General features: G+C 34.9%; 1 long non-coding RNA gene across 1 annotated transcript; it reads left to right on the plus strand.

Annotated features, from left to right (window-relative positions):
• Window positions 1-242: 242 nt before the first annotated feature.
• Window positions 243-6,086, plus strand: LOC112520529. The gene is made up of 6 exons (XR_003070010.1): window positions 243-608; window positions 809-852; window positions 964-1,057; window positions 3,726-3,796; window positions 4,649-4,713; window positions 6,033-6,086. It is a non-coding gene; the product is annotated as an uncharacterized LOC112520529 (long non-coding RNA).
• Window positions 6,087-8,142: the final 2,056 nt, after the last annotated feature.

Here is an 8,142-nt window from a genome sequence, read left to right on the forward strand (position 1 = left end):
ACTAAACATGTGTACCGTTTTGTGATTATTATAATTACAGGTTTTAATCTATAAATATGTATGTAATTATCTTAAATATTTTTAAATTTATACTATTTTATAAAGCATTTGGCTAAAACTCTTAAAGACAACCTTTATTGCTTTAGGTACAACCTACTAAAGCATACTATCCTTAAACCCCCCAACAACCTACTAAAGCATACTATCCCTAAACCACCGCCATCTCTAATCTGTGTATCCCTGAACCCAATCCCATTTTTATCGCCATCCATTCCCATAAACAAAATCGATTTTCACATGTATCGCCATCCCTAATATGCATATCCCTAAACCCAATCCCATTTTTATCACCATCCATATCCCATAAACCCAATTCGATTTCATCGGTTCCAACAGATTCTGAGATAGATTTTGATGAAAAGAGATTTCGATTTCTATCTTATCCCTAAACCCAATTCGATTTTCTCGCCATCTCTAATCTCTCCTATCCGTAAAACCGATTGATATTTATAAGGATGAGAACTGGAGTCGGATGATAAGAGATTTTGATTTCTGTTGACTCTGTTTGCAGTTCGAGAATTTGCTACTATCAGTATACGGATTTTGAGGTACGAAGTTTCGTATTTGATTTTTTTATCTGGGTTGGTACATTGATGTAGCATTTAGCATCTTTTCATCAGGTTGAAGATTTTAGGGTTTTGAGGGTCGTCATGAATCTGTTTAGATGAATGTCATTCATGTTTTGTCTTTGAATGATTTTTGTTAGAAAAGTTTTTATTTATATGAGATTTTGTTGACTTTGTTTCAGTTCAAGAATTTGCTACTTTGTTACTATTGGTAGCTGATTTTGAGGTATGAATTCTTTGTATTGTTCTTGTTTTGAACGAGCAAAATTGAAATTGAAAGGAAGTAGGTGTAACGTGTGGGTTATTGTTTAGCATCTTAAAATTGTTGTGGCGGCAGGTCTTCATCTTTTTTTATAAGGTCGAGATTTTGCTTGATCAGAGACTTGAGGCTGATCTTCTAGCTTCGACAACGGCTAAATTCTCTAATAAAAGTACTCTTTCTGTTCTTACGTTAATTTTTGTATCAATATGATAACATAGAAGATTGTTTCATGTAATATCTTTTATCATCCTTACCTGAATATCTCCAGCATTTTTTATTCATTAAGCACATGATATCTTTTTGCATTTGCAAAAGAAGTCCTTGTACATATATATSAACTATTGCAATATAAGAACATCAAGCTTTAAGCAATTAACTAATTTCATCAAGACAGAAGTTGCCAGCTCTTTGATAGTTTGATCAGTTAGCAAGCTCAAAGGCGCCAAGACACTTTCTTTCCTCCTGGTGGATTACTTTTTTTCTCTTTTTCCTAATGGGTTATGGGTGTTCATATTGCAAACCTGAAACTAAAGACTTCTTTCTGGAGGATTTATTAAACCTGGCCATTCTGAGTTGAAGATTAAGGTGAGTTAAGATTAGTTGAATAAAAGTGAAAAWGATTGCATCACAATGRTTAAGCCTTCATGATACCGCATATAACCAGTCCATTTATGGGGCAGGGTGTTAAGACCTAAGCAATGATTCTAGACAAAGAGATTCTTTCTTGATTGCTCTATATATGTTTTGATCAACATACTAAGCTACTGCCTACTCAGCCAAGCTAATTTAGCAGGTATTCTAAATAGTAACTTACCTCCTCTGGGTGCTCAATTGCATAATCACATTTGCATTTGTTATCCAAGTTATGAAATTATGTGTACTCGATCAAATAATGTGACATATACTCTTTTGCCATTTAGAAAATCTTATGTGAGCACCTTTCTATCCATTTTTGAGTATTTAGGTTAAAAAAACTTGTTTTTCGACTGAGATGATGTTGACTCCAATAGAATTTGCAATAATAGAATTTAGAAGCAAAGCAAGTTGTTTGCAATCAGAGATATAAAATCATTTTAGCTATTATTTACAGTCCATGTTGTGTTAAGAAATCAAAGTGCATATATGGATCAATGTGCGACAGCACCAGCTTTAGGGAAACAGGCACTACTTTGCAACATGTGAATTTAGGGGTCAGTCTACACCCTAAGCTTAATCTTTATGTCAGCATGTACTCTTTTTATCTGAGAACATGCTTTCCAAATACCCAGGTTCAAAATTTGGTATAACCTGTTTACATTAAGCTTAAGTATAACCTGTTTACATTAAATAACATATGAACACCCCTGTAATGCACACATCAACCATGTGCCTCTAATATGAACACCCCTGTGCTTGCTATAATGCACACAGCACCCTTGTGTCTGTTGTAATGCATGTATTTTTTTTTTTGTGTAATTAAGGACCAACATGCACCCCCCAAGAGTGATATGAAAAAATGACCTCTTCCTAGAACCACCTGCTGTAGCCTACAGAGCATAAAACATTTATTAATGACCAGGTAAACATTATTGCTGTATCATCCATAGGGAATAATGGAAGGCTTGCTTCTAGACTATCTACAAATTTTGTGTTCTCTTAAGAGTCTCGGAAGTGACATAATGAGTTTATCAGGACATATACAGATTGTGTACTCTTAGATTAGATCTGGGATTCTGGCTCATGACATGGCACATTACCAAATATTGCACTTTCTTTGCAGATATGGCTTCCTAAAAGTGTCAGAGACTCTGGATCCCACTTACACTCACATTTGAAAGAAGCAATTATTCAAGTTATGTAATTTCAAAATAACTTGCATCCTCTCACCATTTTTCCTTTGAAGATATATAGATAGTCCAAGTTCAAAAGGTTCAACCCCCCCCCCAACATGCTTACTACATGTAAAAATATTAATATTTCCTTGGACTGCTATCACACCTGCTGTTACAATCATTCTTGTTCCTACTGTTGCTCCTGTCCAAAAACCTGCTGTGATAACAGTAGGCTGATATGCGAAGGTATAGAAATTCAACCTTCTCAAAATAACCTACAGGTGGAGGTTCTGCTCCCATTACTGGTTCTACAATAAACACAACAATGTGAAATCAACAAACATGTAACTAATGTCATCCACAAGAACGACTAACGATCTTTTACAATACCGTTTCTGGTCCCTCTTTGATAATCAGGTTTTCCAAATTGGTTGCTAATCTGGTTGAAAACTGTTCCTCCGTTTCACATACCACACGATTTACATCAACTTTTAATCATTCAAACTCATCAATCTTGATAAATGGGTTCGTTTGGTTTTGTTTATAAATCTTGATAACTGGCATGGAGATTAAAAGTAAAAAAATCTTTAAAAAAAGGCAAATGCAGACGTGGAAGATGAATTGTCAGTAATGGGGACAGTTTGTATACAAAACAAATGGACTTTGCAGATCAAATTTCATAGGATTTTAGAGAACAATCAGGAAAATTATATGACCTGTATGCAATCCTCCTTTATGATTTTGTTTTTGTTCTGTTCTGTTAATTTTAGTGCATTGAAGTTCTTTGAACTAAATGGAAATGTTGAGGGCCATTTCCCACCATCACCATGTCATGCAATCATATAAGCATGTTTAATTGATCAAGGCAAGATGATCCTTACCTGATTCTCCTTTGACAATGATGCTCATGTCAAAACATCAAATAAACTAGGTAAACATGCATATTCTAATAATTCAATTTAGGATATCTGCTCACAAGGTTTACAGATTTCATGAACAAGTCACGAGTGACTACTGTGTTTGCAGTTCAAGAATTTGCTGGTTTGCTACTATTGGTGGTTGATTTGGACTCACAGTTGAAGGAAGCAATTATTCAGGTAATGCAATTTCAAAGAACCACATATTCAATTGCTTAACTGACTCGAACTCCATCTGCATAGTAATGACATCTTATCTGAAAATTAGAACCAAAACTAAACAAAATCTTCATATCCAACGATTAATAGGTTGACTCCATATGAACCAACCTTTCTTTAACCTTATGTCTACAAACATGAATAAATCTTTGAGTTGAATATGAAAATGGAGAACAGAACATATTTACATTCATGACTTAAACCACTTAGATAAAATTGAAATTTTTATTAAAATAACAGAATGTTTACAACCTAAGGTGGGACTCCCACCAACAAGCATGTCCACTCAACCATCAGGACATGCCCCACTAAATGGAAATGTTGAGGGCCATTTCCCACCATCACCATGTCATACAATCATATAGGCATGTTTAATTGATCAAGGCAAGATGATCCTCACCTGATTCTCCTTTAACAATGATGCTCATGTCAAACCATCAAATAAACTAAGTAAACAGGTGCATATTCTAATAATTTAGATTCTAATAATTTAGATCAAGATATCTGCTCACAAGGTTTACATATTTCATAAAATCATTCTCTTTTTGCAAGAAACATCGGTGGTTATAGCAAAAAGTGTCATGGTTAGATAAACAACTTTCATAATTTAGTGGCCAAAACTTCTAGATGTAAGCAAGTTCCCTAACCTTGCTTATAGACTAATATTTTTTAGAAATTGAAACTCTTGCAAGTTATAGCAAAAAGTGTCATGGTTAGATAAACAACCTTCTGTTTGCATTGCTTCTACATGACTGTCCATAATCTGTTTACACTGCTTCTGTTTAATTCTGGATGGTTTTTCTTCTTTTGCAGAATAGCAGGAATTTCCAACCAAAATATCAAATTGGTTAGGAACTAAAACAGCATCCAAATAGAAGGTAAAAAAATCTACCATTATACAAAGAGTATTAAATACAACTGCCAAATGAACATGTACTCTTTTTATCTGAAAATCTGCTTTCCAAATACCCAGGTTCAGAATCTGGTATAACCTATTTACATTAAGCTTAACAGCAACTGTGCTTTTTCTTCTTTGGTAGTCAGAGAGTTCAACCATTGACACTCGCTGAAACGTATTCTCTTGGACGTATTTTTGTACATTAAAGAGGAAGAGATCGGTTTGTACACTTGCTATTGTATATGCTACACCCAGCCAATCACAAACAGGAAGAAAATGAATAGCATGCCTAGATACAAAATAGAATGAACCAAGATATCAAACCTGATACAATTTCTGGAATAAATGAATGGCTAGAGTTCTAAACGTTCATTATAAACTCATCATATCTCTAACCTCTGGCTATCATTTCATCAAATTCTAGCTTCCTTTAGTCACCTTAACTTGCAAATTCTTCACAACATAACTAAAAAACCAAGTAAACTGTTCAATTGGCACCAAGCCTACTACATTCACTATTATGAATGCTTCCTACAAAACCAAGTAAATTGATATTTTAAAAACCTGCTGTTATATGTTGGACAAAACAACCTGCTAGCACAACAATTGATAGGACAATCATTGATAGCAGCCTACTGTTATCACAGCAGGTGTGATAGTAGCCTGCTCGAACTCAAAAAGTAACTGCTAGCACAACAATTGATAGCTGCTTGCTGTGATACCACTTTATTAGACCCTGTATAGTGTAATTGCTTAAAAGGATCTTATTCTTTTCCCAAAGTAAGAGTAGAAAGTAACATAATCAAACATAGAAATATTTCCTTGAACTTCTATAAGATAAACTTCTATAAGATAACTTATTACTATATGTAAAAAGAATAATATTTCCTTGAACTTCTATTTCCTTGGACTGCTATCACAGCAGGCTGCTATCACACCTGCTGTTACAATCATTCTTGTTCCTACTGTTGCTCCTGTCCAAAAACCTGCTGTGATAACAGTAGGCTGATATGTGAAGGTATAGAAATTTAACCTTCTCAAAATAACCTACAGGTGGAGGTATCACCCATCCTGCTCCCATTACTGGTTCTGCAATAAACGCAGCAATCTGAAATCAACAAAATGATGGAGATGAGAATTCTATGTTTATTTGTTCAAGGGTGGTTTTTAAAGTTAGTTAGTATAGTTGGAAAAATACATAAACCCGAAAAGGTTTCAAGAAAATTGGTTAGTACCGGAATCATGATCATTCGTTAAAAAACTATGAATTAACTAGACTTATGATTGGGTTGATATCAGATTTCAAGAATTTGCTGGTTTGCTACTATTGGTGGCTGATTTCGACTCACAGTTGAAGGAAGCAATTATTCAGGTAATGCAATTTTAAAGAACCACATATTCAATTGCTTAACTGACTCGAACTCCATCTGCATAGTAATGCATTCTTAATCTTTATGTCAGCATGTGATATTGCTCTTTAACTTCTGGTTTGTATCTTGTAACCTGAAACATATGAACTCCAAAAACTCTGTGTTGATCTTCTCTCTCAGTGATTTGATGATAATCCCTTTTCACTTATAGGTTGTATTTATGTTTCTGTCTTTTCAGTTCCAACGATCTTCACTAAGTATATTCAGTGACCGCTGAAGAACTTGCATTGTAAATCTATCAGAGACAACAATACTTCAAGAAGACAACACTCACACCAAAGAACCTTCAGCAAACGCGGAAGACTGAAACTGAAGATTAGAGACAGACGAGTACGTGATCTGAAGCTGTATTCAGTTATTACAAGTCTGTCTACATATGTGTGAAGACTGTTCAAGCTTCAGCGAATGATGATGAGACCTTCAGGTCATTCCAGCATTCAGCGATCAAAGGAAGCTTGCTTAGCACGATTGTTGTTGTCTTGTCTTTATGCACACAAATGACAAAACCCATACCCTTATGAAAGTTGGTACGGTACGGAGCCGACTAGTCAACTCTATTATCCACCAACTTTAGATAAGGATGTCTGCTCATGAATAGTGCTTTTTGTACTATTCACTGTAGCAAAGGACAAGCCTTCCTCTTAACGCTTGACACACAGTCTAACCCTACCATATTGCATTAAATGTTCATTTATGCACTGAGTATAAATAGAAGTGTTTCTTCTCAATGCAGAGTGCGCGCAACTCACTCTCTAACCTTAATTCTTACTTCAAGCATTTTCTGGCTTAAGTAAAGGATCTTCTTTACAACATTTCTTTTCTTGTATTTGCTAAGACTTAGTGTGTAACTAAAAATTGTTTAGATAGGTTTTAATCACCTTGTCTTTCCGCAAACAATCTTGTAAAATCTGTATTGATCTTATTTATCAATATATATTTTAAATTTAAAAATATTGTGTTTGTATTCATCTTCCCCTTCTACAAACTGTTTCTCTACTTGTAGACCCTCACGGGACCAACACTTTGTTTATTGCATTCATCTAATTTGTTACCGAGGTAAAAGGTAAAGTAAAGTCTTGATTTTTTGTTTAAAATATATTGATTCTTTGGAACCTAAAACATCTAGCATAAAAAAATGGAGAACTACTAGATGATCTAGGGAGATATAGAAAACTAGCAGAGAACTCAAGTACATAATCATACTCCCGTTTTTATTTACTTTTGATGGTCAATGAGCTGTTGAGATTTTTCTTGAAGAAGGTTGATGCCTGGTGGCACAGGGATGACAAATATGGACAAAGAGTGTTGTAGGTCTTCTGTTCAAATTTTGAGTTTAATCAAATGTGATTGTGGGGCTGGGGGTTAGAAGGTGGAGATGGAGAAGAAGTGAAAAAATCTTAAGGTGCTAGAACTTAAGGGTTTCTTGGAGAAGGTGGAGCTTGTGATAGAGCAAGCAGAGATTGTTAGTAATGCTATAGTGAAATCTGGTGCCAATTAAGGTACACTCTGATTATGGGTTGTATGTGTTTAGGAGTCTTACATGTGCAAAAAGTTATGTTTTGTTATATATGTAATATGTTTGCTTGGCATCCTTAGGAGGTAGTTTGGTAAAGTAAACTTCTACGGTGTCGTATATGTTTTCGTCAATGATATGTATCTTCAAGATGAACAGATCAATTGAGGTTGTAATGTAGCAACTTAGCTTTGCCCATTTTATGGTAGAGCTCGATAATTTTCCATCTACAGTACCGTGATTGTGTTCCCTTTTATATGTTCTTGACCTGCTGTAATGCATTAGCATGTAAGTTCTATGCACACAAAGGGGTGAAATTTGTATGTGTTCCCGGTAAGTAAGGGCGACGACTCTTACCGCGGTAAGCGTTAACCAGGTAAATTATAACATACGATATCATTTTGTTGGACTAAAGCTTACCGGATAAGTAAATGATAGTGTTAGATTTTACCGGTAAGCACTTACC

The sequence above is a fragment of the Cynara cardunculus genome (assembly GCF_001531365.2).
Source record: "Cynara cardunculus var. scolymus isolate 2C chromosome LG 10, CcrdV1, whole genome shotgun sequence".
NCBI lineage: Eukaryota > Viridiplantae > Streptophyta > Magnoliopsida > Asterales > Asteraceae > Cynara > Cynara cardunculus.